Source organism: Cornus florida, unplaced genomic scaffold (assembly GCF_030987335.1).
Source record: "Cornus florida cultivar Cherokee Brave unplaced genomic scaffold, ASM3098733v1 CherokeeBrave_3.0.0_Hap2_Chr02, whole genome shotgun sequence".
Classification (NCBI taxonomy): Eukaryota; Viridiplantae; Streptophyta; class Magnoliopsida; order Cornales; family Cornaceae; genus Cornus; species Cornus florida.
Genome location: NW_026775572.1, coordinates 56675201 through 56684729, shown reverse-complemented (window position 1 = coordinate 56684729; position 9529 = coordinate 56675201). Strand labels below are relative to the sequence as shown.

General features: G+C 38.2%; 1 pseudogene; it reads right to left on the bottom strand.

Annotated features, from left to right (window-relative positions):
- Positions 1-4599: 4599 nt before the first annotated feature.
- Positions 4600-4698, bottom strand: LOC132297946 (small nucleolar RNA R71; annotated as a pseudogene).
- Between the last annotated feature and the right edge of the window lie 4831 nt (positions 4699-9529).

Here is a 9529-nt window from a genome sequence, read left to right as displayed (position 1 = left end):
AGTTTCCTCTTGTTTTAACATGTTTTGGATGCTTGCATGAGGCTAGGGAATGTTTTGAAACATGTTCAGATCATGTAGAGTCCATATATAGCCTTAGAGATGGACCAAGCATCACACACACACATTGCAGCAGCTTTTTCTGCTACAGCAGATGTGTCGGTCGGCTGATGAGGACTCATCAGCCGGCTGACCAAACTCTCAAGACTATTCCAGTATGCTTTTTAGGAAAAACCCTATTTTAGTCGACTGATGATTGGAGTTTGGCCGACCGATGGTTGAGCTTCGGCCTGCTGATGGTTGCATTTCGGTCGACTGACCCTCCCTGGGACAATCTTTTTCATCTTTTCCTTGGACAACTTTGTTGTTCCAACTTTAGGGAATCATATCTCTTTCATTTCTAATCTAAATCTGGTCATTCTTGAGTCTAAGTTCAAGAGCTTGAAGTTAGCTTTCCAATGGTACTAGCCACTCATCAAAACTCCACCTATAGTGAGAGTTATTCCAGTTTTAATAAGATAGGGTCGTGGTAACTCTTAAACAGAGAAGGCCACTTTGTTTTAATTTCATATCTTTTCCATCCGGACTTAGAATCAAACGATTCTTGAGTCCAACTTTGTTCATTTTTCATTATCTTTCCAATGGTGTGCGCAGTGGCACCCATTTCTGTGTGAAATAACCATTTTGTCCTTGGTTCATTTCTTCTCGGGTTTGGCATTCTTACTTCATTGCTTGGCTCATTTGAGTTCCATGGCTTCATGGGTAGTCATCTTGGTGCCTTAGGGATGACGTACATATCTTGAGGCCATCTTACTTCTTTTGCTTCCATATTTTGGATCCGTTATTGGGTCATCTTTTGGTTCATCACAGGACACTCTGGGTTAAAAAATCGTGGGTGTTTACAAATGGTATCAAAGCTCCCAGGTTTGAATACCTCAGGACGACGGGTTTTGGGTGCATATCACGTTTTTGTTGCTATGTTATACGTGTGCATATGCTATTTGTTAACATGTTTCATTATTATAACATGTTTATGTGTTTCTTGATAACACGTTTGGTATTATGACATGTCTCTATGCTAATATGCTTATGTGTTTAAAAGTATCCTTATTTGACATGTGCGCTTATTTGCTTAAGTGCTTAATTGTTTAAAAAGGTTTTCTTTGGTTGCTTTAGCATGACCGTATGTTGCATACATTGACGTGCTATTTATTTAATGCATTCATAATGTTAGTTGCATTCGATCATAATAACTCCTGTTATTATTGATCTCGTTTCCTTTTAACGCATATAGCTTCACAGTCTTGACTCGTGGAGAGTCTTCTCGTTAGAGCTCGGGTTAGCGTAGAGTTATAGTCTCCGTTTGACAAGATGAGACCTAGGCCACGGAGGCACCATTTCGTCTCATTTTATTTTATGTTTTCATAATGTAGTCATGGTGGTGTTAGAGGTGTTGTTGTTGATGAGCACTGAAAAGTGCGTATTTAAACCCCTTAAGCTTAGGCATTCTAATACCTTTATTTATCTTACTTTACCGTTTTAGATTGATTTCGTATTATTTCCATTTTTAGGCACTTATCCCGATAATTAGCTAACTCAGCCAAATAAGAGCTTAATTGAAGCAATTCTGGGATTAAACAAAGAAAGGAGCAAAGTGAAAAAAGAAGGAAGCAAATGAAGCCAAAGGTGGCAAGCAACAAAGTTCGATCGATCCAAGTTCAAGGTTCCATCGATCGAACAATGATCGATCTCAGCACTTCAAGATAGATCCAAGCCCTGGCCCAAAGGCATAAAGTCCAAAAGTTCGATCGATCCAACACCACCCTTCGATCGATCGAACACTTTTGTCCTTATTCAAATGATTGATTCTATCCACAGCTGTACCACCCACTAACCACTTTGATCCTTTTCCAAAAAATATCTCTCAAAATATCTCGGATTTGTCTTTTCTCAAAAAGCTTAACCAGTTAGATTGATCCAGCCTAAGTTTGATGGATCTCAGCCAATTCGATCGATCCAAGTCCAAGGTTCGATCGATCGAACTTCCTCAAGTGCGAAAAAGTTAAATTTCTAGCTTGTGCAATCCGTCCTCAATCCAATCATTAGAGAATATTCTTTGCACGACCCCAGCTCATTTTGGGTGTCATTTTGACCTACCTATATAAGGATAAGGATTGCTTTTTACAAAGGGAGCCAATATCATTATCATATCATTTCTTGGAGGGGAAGTTTTAGAGGAGGAGGAGACTAGAGACACCATTGGAGTTCTTCATCAACAAGGAACATATTTCAACAATGGAGTTAGCCCTTGAGGGTTGGAGCAACATCGCCATGAGTGGCTAGACATCCTCTTGGGGTTAGAGTTAGCCCCAAGCATGCTTTCTATATCTTAATCTTGTGTATTATTGAGGGATTAGTGTTGTAATTAATGTTTTGACACCTTGATATATATAGACCTTGTTTATTCAATGATTTATATGGTTTAATGCTTTCAATTGATCATTTCATTCTATCCATGTGTCTATGTATGCTAGAATAGATGTTCATGTGTTTGTCTCTAGATTTTGTGTTATTGATGCATGTCTATGTGTATGGATGCTATAGATTTGGAGATTGTCAAAACATTGTGCTTAAAGGAATGCTCTTGTGATTCTCTTGATGGTTCATACTTATTCCTTGATGGATTATGCCTCTCCCCTAGTTTATTTTCGTGCTAGTAGTGTAGATGTAGTGTAGTTGTAGTGTAGTGTTAAATGGGAGGACAATCTATGCTTGTTGTTTGATGATCCAAGCTTTTGAATGTAAGTAGCATATGTCTCTATCCTTGTGTTGTATTTGGATTGTGAGCTTAATGAAAGGATTAATGACTTGTTTTGATCTATTGTGCCTTTCACATGTTGTTTAAACAATATATGCTTCATTGCTTAGATATATTGTGCCTTTCACATGATGTTTAAACAATACATGCTTAACTAGTCATCTTTGCTTGTTGAAACAACCAAACACACACACACCAATATTGCAACACACCATTTGCCCTCATTAATCAGTTGTCAATGGTATAGAAATGCATTGCTTGGTAGTAATCTCTAAACCCCAAGATCTCTCTCTCTATTACTTACTCTTAATTGCATTCTTTGTTATCACTTAGTTTAATTTAGTTGCTCTCTAATCAACCAACCAACCAATTGTTTGATCACTCTACCTACTAGCCCTAATAACAATTCCACGACCTTGTTCAATCCTCACAATCCCTTGGGATGATCCCTACTCGCCCTAGCTATATTTATAGTGAAAGGTAGGAGTGGCTTCTATAAATGTAAAACTCTTAGCCCTCGCCTTATAATACACACACTCTTCAGGCTTGATATGGTGTAGCGACCCTCACAAGGACCACGCCAGTTTTTGGCGCCGTTGTCGGGGATTTAATTGATTTGATTTGGCAACGTCGGATTTGTGGAATTGATTAGGATTAATACTCTTTTGATCGTGTTTTTACTTTATTTTTATTTTTCTTTTTGGTTACTTATTGTGTTGTTCTTACTTAACTAGGTGCATTGTTGGAGAGGAAGCAAGCAAAGGAGCATTCAAGCTAAGCAAGCAAGAAAAAAGCTAAAAATTCTAAAAATTTGCTAGGCTAAGCTTTAAATTTGGAGTTAAAGTGCTAAAGGACCTTTGTGAGACTTTCTTTACTCAATCCCTTAGTTAAATCGTCGGCCTATGTGGAGGCTTATTTTTAATTATTCTTTGCATCATTGTTGTTAAAGCATGGGAGTATGAATTAAGTATTTGTAGAAGAAGTCTAATTGCATTGTTGTGAAGGCATAGTGTTTGTTATTCTTTGTGTCTGTTGTGTTTTGCATTGTGCATGCATGGACGTCGTTCATTGAGACCAACTCTTGTCCCTCTTGATTTGCATCTTGAATCTATCGTTAGAAATCCTAAGGGAAGAGGAAGTTCAAATAAAGCCAATGTATCCATGGATGACCATAATAATGATCATGTTGAGGACCTTGGTCACATAGACCAACAAGGTATCCGTCATCCTAATGTACACAATGAGAACATACAAGTACCATTAGGCATGCCAAGGCCATTCATTCACCAACCACCACAATAACAAGGCCAAGCTCCATATGGAATGCCAAGGCCAATGTATGCTCCACAACCTCCCATCATCAATCAAGAAATTCAAAACCAAGGTGTTCATGTTACACCTCAAGTAGTTAATCCACCTCTTGCTTTAAGAGACCATTATGTGCCTAACGAGTATAATGCACCTACATGCATCCAATTGCCTCCATTTAGAGCACATCATTATGAAATTAAGCCACAAACTATTTAAATGCTTCCTAACTATCATGGACTTCCAAGTGAAGAACCTTACAAGCATTAGGATGAGTTTCTTGAAGTATGTTCCACCGTAAAATATACGGACATGCCAGAAGAGGTTTTAAGACTCAAACTTTTTCCATTCACCTTAAAAGACAAGGCAAAGTATTGGTTTAACAATCTTAGGCCTTTTTCAATCACTTCTTGGGCAGAAATGCAACAAGAATTCTTGAAGAAGTACTATCCAGTCTCTAAGACCAATGCCATGAGAACCTCAATTCGAGAATTTTCATATGGGGATGGAGAAACATTTCATGAGGCATGGGAACGCTTCAATGAATTGCTTAGGAAGTGTCCACATCATGACATGCCCAAATGGCAATTAGTTTAATATTTCTTTAAGAGCTTATCGGACAACTATAAGGGCATGGTTGATGCTTCCATGGGTAGCTCAGACATTGATAGGCATGAGGATGACATGTGGCGTCTTTATGAGAGCATGAGTGAAAATTCTTTGCATAGAACACTATCATCCAAGAATGGTAGAAATTCACAAGATAGGAAGAGTGTTGGCTTACATCAAATCGACCATTCAAATGAAATAGCCGCCGAAATGAAGTCTTTATCTCAAAGGTTTGATTAATTTTTGATTAACCAAAACTCAGCGAACCAAGTATCTTCCTTCCCTAACCATTCTCATCATGCATCAAATGAAACATGTATGACTTGTTCTAGTGTTCTTCATTCTACTTCTCATTGTCCTCACGGACAAGTGCAAAATGAACCTAATGAACAAGTCAATGCAACTTTTGTGAACCAAGGGAACAATCCTTATGGTACTCACTATAATCCAAGTTGGAGGAATCATCCGAATTTCTCTTTGAAAAACCAAGGAGAGGGCTCAAATCCTTCCCAAGGCGGTTTTCAAGGGAAGTACATTCTAACTCCACTTCAAAACCAAGGATCCTAAGGTTATAGACCTTATCAATCACAAGGGAATCAATTTGCTAATTCTCATTTTCCCAACCAATCTTATTCCCAAGGTAATAGTAGAAGTCTCGCCTTTGAAGAAAAAGTTTTAAATGCTTTGGGCACTTTAGAGGCTAACACTCAATTGCTTCATTTTCACTCTCAATCTATTGCGAAACTAGAAACCCAAGTAGGGCAAATAGCAAGCACTCTCAATGCAAGAAAGAAGGGAAAGATGCCTATTAATGCCCCACCTAAGCAACAATGTGTTGTGGAAACCCATTCCTCATCAGAAGGCCACACCATTGAACATGTTAATGCAGTGACTACCTTGCGGAGTGGTAGGATTGTGGACAATCAAGTTGGAATGTCCAATGAAGAAAGTGAACTGGTGTAACCTCAAGTTGTCACCCGTCCCATTTCACATCCCATTCCTCCTTCATTGCATATACATGACCTTGTAAATGAGAAAGTTTTGAAAAATGTGTTTGAAAAAGAAATTTTGAAAAATGATGTTGAAAAGTTTTTGTTGAAAAATGAATTGGAACACAATGATTTAAAAACTTCTTATGTTAAAGAGAGTTCAAAAGAAAATTTTGAAAAAGTGTTTGAACCAAAAGTTCCATTTCCGGATGCCTTAAAAGGATCCATTTCAAAAGACAAGCAAAAGGCAAAAACTAATGAAATCATGGAAATGTTTAGGCAAGTGAAAGTTAATCTTCCACTATTGGATGCAATCAAGCAAATTCTGGCTTATACCAAATTTTTGAAAGACTTGTGCACCCAAAAGCGGAAGAACAAGAGCCAAGCACCAAGAAAAGTGGTTTTGGCCGAGCAAGTAAGCTCAATTTTGCAACATAACACTCTTCCAAAGTTTAAGGACCCCGGTTCACCCACTACATCATGCATTATTGGTGATCATATTATTAATCGGGCGCTTATTGACTTAGGAGCAAGTGTTAACCTTCTTCTATACTTGGTTTATGTCAAATTGGGCCTAAGTGAATTAAAACCGACATCGGTAGTTTTGCAACTTGCCAACTGATCCATTAAGAAGCCTAGGGGTATAATTGAGGATGTTTTGATTAAAATTCACAAATTCTTCTTCCCGGTTGATTTCGTTGTCATAGATGATCGGTTGATCAATTAAACATCAACCTTCGCAATAGCACGAATCATTGTAAAATAGGGCTATTGGTCGGGTAAGTCGAACCACTGGGACTGCGCTAATCTATGGCAACCTAAGTGTCTAGAGTCATTTTAGAGTGATAAGGGGTGTTCATAGAGGGTTTGTTTTGTTTGTCACTAAATTACAAATTCAGAATGCATAAAACAATAAATTGAAGGAGATTAAAAGAGAAGATTTAGAGAAGGAAGTCTAGGGAAGTGAGTCCACTCCAAACCTCTACACAAGCTAATTATATGATTAATTTGGGGAATTAATGTAGAAATGACCTTGATATATAATAATACATGACTACTATAATATCTTCAAGAAATTCAATTAATTAAAGAGTAAGAACAACCTATCAAAGCTTCACATGGTTGAGTTACCTAAACTAAGATGCAACCCTAGACATGCTCACTAAGCTAGAGATTGTCAAACAATTAATCAATTGGTGGAAGCACATGATATCAAGTCACAAGATTAACTCATCAAAAGAAATTCTTAAGCTATGGATTAACAAGCTACTCAAAACCATGCCATTAAAACCGTTCCATAATCTTAGTTCCATTGTCACTATGAAACTATAAGTCATACAACTATGAGATTAAATAATCTAAGACAAGAGTATGTAAATCAACATAGTCATTCAAACATTCAAAATCTTCATTACAATTTGTAACATGCTCTAGACCATGGAACTAGCCAAATATACATTTCATTCCCCAAAATAAATCAAAAACTAGACATGCTTACAAGGTAGAGCTTCATCACCTCCCTAGATGGAGGTTTAGTTACCCATTGATGCACTAGAGGAAGGAGGAATCAAAGCCTTGACCTCCATTTTCGAGCTCCCCTCTTCTAGCTCCAAGAACACCTTTCTTGCTCTCTTCTCTCTCCTCTAATCTTATAGAATATGGGATAATGATATGTGTGGCCTTCCTTGCCTTATCTCCTTCAACAAAGCTCTCTCTCTCCTCCAAAAAACATCCCCAACCACCTCATAAAGAAGTAAGTAGAAAATGAGGAAACCAATGCACAAGTGGCTGCCAAAATGAGAATTCCCGAAGGCAATTCTGCCCCAAATTCGAGCACTCTAAGCAAGGCCTCGAGCGCTCGAATTTAGTGTAAAAATGCCCATGCTTCACTTGCTTCGCCCAGACCTACTTTGGTTAAACAGCCATAACTTTGCGCTCCGAACTCCAAATGATGAACCGTTTAAAGATTTGGAGAGCTGATTCAGAGCTTTAAAAACTTCATGTTTTGATGAAGACCCAAATCTCAAGTCTGGTTGGTCGAAAATGGGGAGAAAGGCAGTACTTCAGTGCTGCCAGGCAGTTCTGTGCACCTCTGGTAACAAGGCCATAACTCTCTGCTCCGAGCTCCGAATGATGAACCGTTTGAAGATTTAGAAAGCTAATTCAGAGCTCTAAATCTTTCATGTTATGATGGAAGTCCAGTTCTCGAGCTTTCTGGGTCAAAATGGTGAGCAAAGTCCTAACTCCACTGCTGATCTCGTGAAGCAATCTGCCCTAATTTCGAGCACTCGAAATTAGGCCTCGAGCACTCGAAAATTGGCCAGAATGCCCTATGCTTGGTTTGCTCATCCCGGACCTACTTTGGTAAAACGGCCATAACTTTGTGCTCTAAACTCCAAATGATGAACCGTTTGAAGATTTGGAAAGCTAATTCAGAGCTCTAAAAACTTCATGTTTTGGTGGAGATCCAATTCTCAAGGATGATTGGTCGAAAATGAAGATCAAGGCAGAATTTCATTGCTGCCAGGCAGTTCTGCGCACCTCTGGTAACAAGGCCATAACTCTCTGGTCCGAGCTCCGAATGACGAACTTCTTGAAGATTTAGAAAGCTGATTCAGAGCTCTAAATATGCTATTTTATAATGGAAGTCCAGTTCTCGAGTTTCCAAGGTCAAAATGGTGAGCAAAGTCCTGACTCCACTGCTGCCAGAAATTCAGAATTGTGCCTTTTGATGGCCAAAACTCCACAAAGCCTTGATTTTGCTCCTTTTTTGGCAAATGGACCTGAAAATGCATAAAAACATAGAAATGAAGATAATCTACATAAATTAACATACAACGGACTTTACTAATGCAATTTAGGGCGCTTGAATATATAATATTCGGCGCTTATCACACCCCCAAACTTACATTTTGCTAGTCCCTTAGCAAAACTACAATGAAAAATTTAATGAAAAGACAACCATGGGCTTGCTACTGCAAAAATATCATCCATGGTAAAATAAGATATATACATTGCTCAAAAAATAACTTGAAATAGAAAAAGAGCTGGAGATGGGGTCATTGGGAAGACTACCTTGCATATATGAAGCGTTGATACAAAAATTGGCTAAATACATTTCCACATACATGCATCAACATCAAAGTCTATATAAATAACTCAATTATCATCTCTTGAATGGAAATCAACTCTAGCTTCAGTGAAAGTGAATTAGATTCTCAACATGCGGCTTTTACTTTCTTTTCCAATTCCAAAGCGCAAGTTTTCAAATCATTGAATTCCCCTTTAAATGAGGTCCCTAAGGCATGATTTTATTTACAAGACAACTTTTGTTGCTTGTTGACAATTTATTGTAACTCAAGCGAAACATAGAATGGTTGTGCAATGCTGAAGTCCCTTAAGCTTTCTAACCAACCCTTGTAGCAAGCGTTAGGCCAACAACTCCCAAACCAGATGGCTTTAGGGTGTTAAGTGTAGAGACACTCCATAGGGCTTAATAGCTCAAGTTGGAAAGGCTACGAACTCCAACGAACCATGTTTATTACCAGTTTATTTTTTTTTTGAATGACCGTACAATGTTGAAGTCCTTTAAGCTTTCTAACCAACCCTTGTAGCAAGCGTTAGGCCAACAACTCCCAAACCAGATGGCTTTAGGGTGTTAAGTGTAGAGACACTCCTAGGGCTTAATAGCTCGAGTTGGAAAGGCTACGAACGTCAACTGGTCATTATTTTCTTTCCTTTTCAGTTTTTTTTTTTTTTTAGATTCATGCCAAAAGTATTCATCCATTAGGTTCATCAAATCAGATTA